Source organism: Oncorhynchus keta, chromosome 15, assembly GCF_023373465.1.
Source record: "Oncorhynchus keta strain PuntledgeMale-10-30-2019 chromosome 15, Oket_V2, whole genome shotgun sequence".
Taxonomy (NCBI): domain Eukaryota; kingdom Metazoa; phylum Chordata; class Actinopteri; order Salmoniformes; family Salmonidae; genus Oncorhynchus; species Oncorhynchus keta.
The window spans coordinates 10,065,021-10,075,295 of NC_068435.1; the positions used below are offsets into that span (position 1 = coordinate 10,065,021).

The 10,275-nt window shown below is 41.5% G+C and overlaps 1 pseudogene; it reads left to right on the top strand.

Annotated features, from left to right (window-relative positions):
* The first annotated feature begins 7,461 nt into the window (after positions 1–7,461).
* Positions 7,462–9,033, top strand: LOC118395082 (adiponectin-like; annotated as a pseudogene).
* The last annotated feature ends 1,242 nt before the right edge of the window (positions 9,034–10,275 follow it).

The window sequence follows — 10,275 nt, forward strand, 5'->3', positions numbered from 1 at the left end:
TTCAGATGTGTTAGCGAGAGGGAATAGGGTAAGGTTACGTTCAGATGTGCTAGCGAGAGGGTTAGGGTAATGATAGGTTCAGATGTTTTAGCGAGAGGGGTTAGTGTAAGGTGAGGATCAGATGTGTTATTTAGAGGGGTTAGGGTAAGGTTAGGTTCAGATGTGTTAGTGAGAGGGGTTAGGGTTTGGCAAAGTTCAGATGTGTTAACGAGTGGTGAGGGTAAAGTTAGGTTCAAATGTGAAAACGAAGGTTCAGATGTGTTAGGGAGAAGGGTTAGGGTAAGGTTAGGTTGGGTTCAGACATGCTAGCGAGAGGGGTTAGGGTAATGTTAGGGTCGGATATGTTAGCGAGAGGGGTTTGGGTAGGTTAGGTTCAGATGTGATAGTGAGTGGTTAGGGTAAGGTTAAGTTCAGATATGCTAGCGAGAGGGGTTAGGGTAAGGTTAGGTTCAGATATGATAGAGAGTTGGGTTAGGGTAAGGTTTAAATATGCTTGTGATTGGGGTTAGGGTAAGGTTTAAATATGCTTGTGATTGGGGTTAGGGTAAGGTTAGTTTCAGATGTGATAGAGAGTTGGGTTAGGGTAAGGTTTAAATATGCTTGTGATTGGGGTTAGGGTAAGGTTAGTTTCAGATGTGATAGAGAGTTGGGTTAGGGTAAGGTTTAAATATGCTTGTGATTGGGGTTAGGGTAAGGTTTAAATATGCTTGTGATTGGGGTTAGGGTAAGGTTAGTTTCAGATGGCAATCAGAGACATGATGTTAATTTGCCAGAATTTTACATAATTATGCCATGCCATTGAAGGTTGTGCAATGTAACAGCAATATTTATGCTTATGGATGCCACCCGTTCAATAAAATACAGAACAGTTCCGTATTTCACTGAAATAATAAATGTTTTGTTTTCAAAATTATAGTTTCCGGATTTGACCATATTAATGACCAAAGGCTCGTATTTCTGTGTGTTTATTATATTATAATTAAGTCTATGATTTGATATGTGATAGAGCAGTCTGACTTAGCAGTGGTAGGCAGTAGCACTCTCGTGAGCATTCATTCAAACAGCACTTTCCTGCGTTTGCCAGCAGCTTTTCACAATGCTTGAAGCACAGAGCTGTTCATGACTTCAAGCCTATCAACTCCCGAGATTAGGCTGGCAATATTATAGTGCCTATAAGAACATCCAATAGTCAAATGGAATATGAAATACAAATGGTATAGAGAGAAATAGTCCTATAATAACTGCAACCTAAAACTTCTTAAAAACTGTGAATATTGAAGATTCATGTTGAAGGGAACCACCAGCTTTCATATGTTCTCATGTTCTGAGCAAGGAACTTAAAACGTTAGCGTTTTTACATGGCACATATTGCACTTTTACTTTCTTCTACAACACTTTGTTTTTGCATTATTTAAACCAAATTGAACATGCTTCATTATTTATTTGAGGCTAAATCGATTTTTATTTATGTGTTATATTAAAGTGAAAATAAAAGTGTTCATTAAGTATTGTGAGAATTGTCATTATTACAAATATATATATATATAAAAATTGGCCGATTAATCGGTATCAGCTTTTGTTGGTCCTCCAATAATCGCTATCGGTATCGGCGTTGACATCATAATCATAATCAATCGACCTCTAGTACATACCCCAACCACTACAGGCAACATTCACACTGAGCTAAAGGGTAGAGCTGCCGCTCTTTAACCAGGAAGATTTTTAAGAAATCCTGCTATGCCTCCGACGAACCATTAAACAGGCAAAGTGTCAATACAGGACTAAAATCAAATCGTACTACACCGGCTCTGACGCTCGTCGGATGTGGCAGGGCTTGCAAACTATTACAGACTACAAAGGGAAGCACAGGCGAGAGCTGCCAAGTGACACAAGCTTACCAGATGAGCTAAATAACTTCTATGCACGCTTCGAGGAAAGTAACACTGAAACATGCATGAGAGCATCAGCGGTTCTGGATGACGGTGTGATCACGCTCTCCACAGCCGATGTGAGTAAGACCTTTAAACAGGTCAACATTCACAAGGCCACAGGGCCAGATGGATTACCAGGACGAGTGCTCCGAGCATGCACTGACCAACTGGCAGGTGTCTTCACTGACATTTTCAACCTCTCCCTGAGTCTATAATACCAACATATTTCAAGCAGACCACCACTGTGCCCAAGAACACTAAAGGTAACCTGCCTAAATGACTACTGACCCATAGCACTCACGTCTGTAGCCATGAAATGTTTTGAAAGTGGAGCAGTTTGAGAGCTTCAAGTTCCTTGGTGTCCACATCACCAACAAACTAACATGGTTCAAGCACATCAAGACAGTCGTGAAGAGGGCAAAACAAAACCTATTCACCCTCAGGAGACTGAAAAGATTTGGCATGGGTCCTCAGATCCTCAAAATGTTTTCCAGCTGCCTGGTATGGTAACTGCTTGGCCTCCGATCGCATTGCACTACAGAGGGTAGTGCGTACATCACCGGGGCCAAGCTTCCTACCATCCAGGACCTCTCTACCAGGCGGTGTCAGAGGAAGGCCCTAAAAATTGTCAAAGACTCCAGTCACCCTCGTCATAGACTGTTCTCTCTGCTACTGCACGGCAAGCGGTACCAGAGCGCCAAATCTAGGTCCAAGATGCTTCTATGCACCCCCAAGCACTAAGACTCCTGATCATCTAATCAAATGGCTACCCAGACTATTTGCATTGCCCCCCCCCACACACACCTTTTACACTACTGCTACTCTCTGTTATTATCTATGCATAGTCACTTTAATCCTGTAACTCTTTACCTGTACATTGTATATAGATATTGACCTGTACAATTAGCCTCCACATTGACTCTGTACCGGTACCTCCTGTATATAGCCTCCACATTGACTCTGTACCGGTACCTCCTGTATATAGCCTCTGACTCTGTACCGGTCCTGTATATAGCCTCCTCCTGTATATAGCCTCCACATTGACTCTGTACTCCTCCTGTATATAGCCTCCACATTGACTCTGTACCTCCTCCTGTATATAGCCTCCACATTGACTCTGTACCGGTACCCCCTGTATATATCTCCACATTGACTCTGTACCAGTACCCCCTGCCTCCACATTGACTCTGTACCGGTGCCTCCTGTATATAGCCTCCACATTGACTCTGTACCGGTACCTCCTGTATATAGCCTCCACATTGACTCTGTACCTCCTGTATATAGTGACTCTCCTGTATATAGCCTCCACATTGACTCTGTATTCCTGTTATTTACTGACTGCTCTTTACTTGTTTACCTCCTGTTACTTTGACTCTGTATCTCTTACTTTTTGTAAGTATATAGTATTTTGTACTTAAAACTCTCATTGTTGGTTTGTTATTTACTGGGTTTGTTACTTGTAAAAAACTCCATTGTAAGCATTTCACTGTAACACCTGTTGTATTCGGCACATAACAAATACAATTGTATTTTATTTTAATTGTCATTTTCCTAAGTCCCTCTTTGTGGCACCTGACCACACGACTGAACAGTAGTCCAGGTGCGACAATGTTGATGGTGTTGTTAAGATGGCAGAGCAATGCTTTATTATAGACAAACTTCTCATCTTAGCTACTGTTGTGTCAACATGACAGTTTACTCCAAGCAGCTTAGTCTCCTCAACTTGCTCAATTTCCACATTATTATTATTATTATTTCTACATTATCCATTACAATATTAGAGGTTCAGGGTTTAGTGAATAATTTGTCCCAAATTACAATGCTTTTTGTTTATGAAATATTTAGGACTAACTTATTTCTTGCCACTCATTCTGAAACTAACTGCAACTCTTTGTTAAGTGTTGCAGTCATTTCAGTCGCTGTAGTAGCTGACGTGTATAGTTTTGAGTCATCCACATACATAGAGACTTCACTTAAAGCTAGTGGCATGTCGTTAGTAAAGATTTTAAAAAGTAAGGGGCAAAACAGCTACCTTGGAGATGCTTCCATTAAAGAACACCCTCTGTGTTCTGTTAGACAGGTAACTATTTATCTACAATATAGCAGGGGGTGTAAAGCCATAACACATACATTATAGCAGGGGGTGTAAAGCCATAACACATACATTATAGCAGGGGGTGTAAAGCCATAACACATATATTTTTTTCCAGCAGTAGACTATGATCAATAATGTCAAAAGTCTAAAAAAACAGCCCCCACAATATTTTTATCACACATTTCTCTCAGCCAATAACCAATCATTTGTAGAAGTGCTGTGCTTGTTGAATAATCCTTCCTTATAAGCGTGTCGAAAGTCTGTTGTCAATTTTTGTACTGTAAAATAGCATTGTATCTGGTCAAACACAATTTTTTCCAAAAGTTTACTAAGGGTTGGTTACAGGCTGATTGGTTGGCTATTTGAGCCAGTTAAGGGGCCTTTACTATTCTTGGGTAGCGGAATGACTTTAGCTTCCCTCCAGGCCTGAGGGCACACAATTTCTAGTTGGCTTAAATTGAAGATGTGGCAAATAGGAGTGGCAATATCCTCCGATATTATCCTCAGTAATTTTCCATCCAAGTTGTCAGACGCTGGTGGCTTGTCATTGTTGACAGACAACAATACTTTTTTCACCTCTTCCACACTGACTTTACATAATACAAAATTACAATGCTTGTCTTTTATCATTTGGAAAGTTATACTTGGATATGTAGTGTTTGCGTTTGTTGCATGTTATGCCTAAATTTACTAATCTTGCCAATGAAAAATCATTAAAGTAGTTGGCAATATTTGTTGAACCTTTATTTAACTAGGCAAGTCAGTTAAGAGCAAATTCTTATTTGCAACAGCCAATTTTTTTTAAATTTAATTTTGCCTTTATATAACTAGGCAAGTCAGTTAAGAACACATTCTTATTTTCAATGACAGCCTGGGAACAGTGGGTTAACTGCCTGTTCAGGGGCAGAACGACAGATTTGTACCTTGTCAGCTCGGGGGTTTGAACTCGCAACCTTCTGGTTACTAGTCCAACGCTCTAACCACTAGGCTACGCTGCCACCCCATTTTGTGTAGATCATTGACAAAATAATTACAATTAAATCAATTTTAATCCCACTTTGTAAGAATAAAATGTGAATAATCCAAGGTGGGTGAATACTGTATGATCTACATCAGTATGTAAATTACATAATTAGCTAAATTAAATAACATTGCCTACTTTGGGGGCTATTAAAATTAAGTAGGCATCAATCCCATCTCTGTACACAGGGATTTGACAATTGTTTTTTACAAAAAAAAAAACAATTTATGATTAAGATAAAATTGTTTGAGAGAAACTTGTTTTTGGCCAATTCTTGTGCTGACCTATTATTTTCTGTGAGAAAGATTTTGAGACTAAAAGTTTTCTTACTTCATCAACAGTCAGAAACTGAGTCAACGTGTTCATTGACCGACTTTGCTACTCCCAAAGCCGTAAAACTAAGATTGGTTTGAGGAATGAATAGAAAAAAATGAACAATAAATGAACAATTCAGACAGTGAGGGTGCATTTATTTGAATTTGGAGCGGCTCCTTACCCACAGAGAGGAGGCTGTGATTTGAATGGTGTATGAGGTAGTTGGGTTGGCTGAGTATCAAATAGGAGAGTTATCTCTGATAATATTGGCAGATAAGGTTTATGGCAGCGCTTCATAGTTCTATCTGATACGGTGGTACTAAGGGACAAAGGAAAATTCCAGAATTAGATGACTGACTAATCAGTTCTGAGATCATGTCATGATGCATTCTGGTTGCACTTTGTTGCATTTTGGAGATTTGAAACCACATTTTTATAAAGCCTCACACACAGTTTTTAGTAATTAGTGCATTGATTTCACCGAGAACAAATAAAAGTGAAATGTAAGGTTTTCAATTTAATTGGGATTAAAATTCCAGATAATTCCAGATAGTTGACAACAATAATTTAGAAAAAACTCAATAATGAACACTGCTACTGCAAAATGTTTTCAAAAGAAAATTTGCCACCACAAATTTGTCAAATTGGTCTTCCAACACCAAGTCTACATGACAAGGCAAACAAACAAAGAGAGCTTTGTGTGTTGTTTGTCGTGGAACAAGATTATTCACATCATGTGGTTTTGCGCTGCACACATTTGAAAAGACAATGAAAATGCATCAAGAAACAAACATTGGCACACGTTCATCAAAAGTTTCACCAGGTAAAAACCAAACAAACACAACATGCTGTTTAAGGGGAGAAATCGGTCACCTTAAATCCCCCTACCATTGACAGTGTGACCAGACTGGCAGAGAGTCGGAGGGTGGACTGCCAGGGGTTAAGGGGTTGGATCAGCGGGTTCATAAATAATGTGGGACAGAGATAAATAGAGTATGACAGGCAATCAGTTACACATGTCATCCAAGGACACTAGCCACAAGACTACTGGACCGTGACACACTGCTGCGCTGAGTGAGGTTCGTTGTCTGAGGGGACGCCACTGAACACTCGTCTCTCCGAGGGGGACAAACATAGACCAGGTAAGAGACCTTTGACCTTTGAAGCAGGTTTACAGATATTGGTGCAGATGATGTGATGATGAGGTCGTCAGCTATTTGTGGGAAACAGTACTTTATCAGCGACAACATTAATCCTTTCACAGATCAAAATGGCAATATCTGGCCATGGGGAAAACTACACCGGACCAAAATATAAATGCAAAGTGTTGGTTCCATGTGTCATTGGCTGAAATAAAAGATCCCAGAGATGTTCCATATGCACAAAAAGCTTATTTCTCTCAAATTTTGTGCACACATTTTTTACTTCCATTTTAGTGAGCCTTTCTCCTTAGCCAAGATAAGCCATCCAACTGACAGGTGTGGTATATCAAGAAGCTGATTGAATAGCATGATTATTACACAGGTGTACCTTGTGCTGGGGGGAGGGGGCAACAAAATGGCACTAAAATGTGCAGTTTTGTCACATAACACAATACTATAATCTCAGGTTCTAGAATTTAATTAACCTCCAATGTCATTTTAGAGTATTTGGCAGTACATCCAACCGGCATCACAACCACAGACCACATGTAACCACGCCAGCCCTGGACCTCCACATCCGGCTTCTTCACCTGCGAGATCGTCTGAGACCAGCCACCCGGACAGCTGATGATACTGTGGGTTTGCACAACCAAAGAATTTCTGGACAAACTGTCAGAAAACCGTAATGATCATGCTTTTTAATCAGCTGTGAGGTGGATGGACTCTCAAATATGTGCACAAAAAATTATGCATATGAAACATTTCTTGGATCTTTTATTTCAGCTCATGAAACATGGGACCAACACTTTTTGCGTTTATATTTCTGTTCAGTGTATTTACGAATCCTTGTCTTTGGGATGGGGGTGCTGCCTTGTCCCAATGTGATCACAGTGTGTGTATGTTTAATGTTCCATTGGTGTCAAAGATTATAGGTTGAGCGGTTATATTGAAAGAGCCATGAAGCTGCTGGGGAGCCTGCTTCTGGGCCTGTTGCTGGCCGGGGACTTGAGCCTGGCTCAGGAGAAAGATGGAGTAGAGGAACCAGCCGAGGAGGCGGCTGCAGAAGATGACGAGGCTGCAGCGGAGTTGGTGGCAGAGCCCGAGAGTCCTGGGACAGAAGTTGGACCACCTAACAACCGGCAACCTTGTACCATGTGGATGGGAGGAGTGCCAGGCACTTCAGGGCACAGTGGGAAACAAGGGAGAGACGGGAGAGATGGGCATGATAGCCCACGAGGAGAGAAAGGAGATACAGGAAATGACTTACTTGTCATTTTTATCCATGAGGCACAGTCAATTAACATCAATGCAGACATCTGTGAGGTTCTGTGTTATGCACTATATCCCGTTACCATAGCATATGTGATTGAATATTATCTGCTGTTGTCTTGTGTGGGTATATGTGTTATGCAACATAGCTGACTTGAGACATTAACAGTTTCAGGGCCATGGGCCTTTCTCGTGATGGAAAAATACAGAATAACATAAAGACAGGAACTGTGCAATTAGTTGCGAGGGACACATACAGAACATAGTGTAGGGAACAAACGGTCTTTTGTTAAATAACAGGAGTCAGGTGTGTGATAACTGTATCAAGTGTAGGAGCGCATAGATATTCTTCACAACTACAACGACTGACCGCTGAAGCACCTAGGGGGCTGGGACCAGCTTGGGCGCCAACAATCAACGATAGGCTGGGTGAGTTTAAACCACGCTCAGTCTCTACTCTGTGACAGGCCGGCTCGGAAGCAGGAACTACTTCTGTCAAGAGTATATTATAATAACTTTGTCAGGAACATGTCAGTTCTCTTTTCTACCCTGTGTGGTGTTACAGCGAACCCGTATATACGAAAATTGCATTTACCACTTATTGCTTAGCTAATAAAAAATACACAGTATACAATCGGTGACTCAATGTCATATTTATCCTGATACCAGATTCGATTGACGCAACCCTTAACACATCTAAATCCTCCCTGACTCTGGTCTTTGTGTGTATAGGTGAAGCATGGCGACAACGGCCCTCTGGGTCCTTGTGGTTTCCCGAGCAACCCTGGTCTGAAGGGGGCGTAGGGCGAGAGTGTCCTGTCGTATCACTCTTCCTTCAGCGTGGGCCTGACAGATCCTGTCCCTGCCTCCAACGTGCCCATCCACTTCAACAAATTATTTCACAACGAGCAGCTCGTGAGCAGGAAGGTCCACTACTCCCGCCGTGGGGTCTTCTTCTTCACATACCACATCGCCGTCTCCACCAAAGATCCTCGGGTGAGCCTGTTCAAGAACGACAAGCCCATCATGTTCACCTATAACCAGTACTACAAGGGCAATGTTGATCATGCCTCTGGGGCTATCACACTGAGGCTGGAGTCTGGGGGCGAGGTGTGGCTGCAGATCTACAGAAGAGTTTGGAGGGGGGTGTATGCAGACAACACCAACGACTCCACCTTCTCCGGGTTTCGTTTGCATCCCGACATGGGAGCGTCGAAGGCCAGGAGGAGACTTCGCTCTGTTGAACTTGGTAGATACTGAGGTTATGTGGGTCTTGAAGAGGTTGTATCATCTTTTTCCTGACTGCTCCATAGGCCTCCGTTGCCCAATGACTGGTCTGAGGGGGGAGGGGTAACAAGTTGTTTCTTACATTATTACATTTTCAAAAAGATGCACTGAATATTTTTAACTTCTCAAATGTGGGTTTTAAAATGTTGGTTCTATATCTATTGGATTCTAGCATTTAAGAGACATTAATGCAATACTATATTTAATATACAATTGAATAACAAAGTTGTGCACAGAAACAGCTTAGGACCTAGATGGCTTTATGACTGTGTCACATCATATGGGGGCAGTGTCTGTGAAAAAAAAAATGTGTTACAGTAAAAATGAAGTCAGCTATGCTTTCTTTGTCAGATAGCCATTTTGCATCGTAGTGGTTTGTAAACAAGATTAGCAACGGAGTTTTACTTTGCTGATAAAATAGGGACATGGCAGGTTTGAGCAAGTATCCCCAACACTTTGGGAGTGTGGCAGGCCAGTCAGCCTTCAGACATTTGGTGGATCCCATTTAGCCAACCAGTCGGTCACGGTTTGTCAGTAGTATATCCTATTTCTGGTTTGATGACCATGGCCATACAACTGTGCTAAGGGGAATTACATCCCTCCCTTCTCCCCTTACGCCTGGCTGAAAAGTATCATGAGAATATTTATTTGGAAATCAACTCTTCGGAGAAAAGAGACAGAATCTAAAAGTTGTAATGTACTATATCAACATTCAGTTATCTTTCTCATAATATATAGTTAATTGGCAGATGCAATCCCAAAACTGACATCTTCATTCTAATAAAACCCTGCTCGGACGTTTAGCTGTGCCTGTCTCTGTCAACACTGATGCTGAAATAGAAACTGGAGATCGGTGTAAACTACTGTACTGTGTGCAGTGGCTTCTAGCAGTGACCTGGGTACTCTACCTCCAGGTCTAGAGCCAATGGGTGACCATGTACATTGCATCACTTGCTCGTGGACCAATTAGAACTAAGCTATGTTTGTCCTGGAGAATCTATCTTGCTAAGACTAAATAGTAATGAAACAACATCATGATGCTCTTGGCCACTTAAACGGTCAGACTAGTCAGGCACACAGTAGGAATAGATGTGTGCTAAGAAATAACTGCCTTATGGAGATGTGTGGAGACAACTGCCTTGTTCAGGGACGTGATATCAAATACTGATATACAGTTGAAGTCAGAAGTTTACATACACCTCAGCCAAATACATT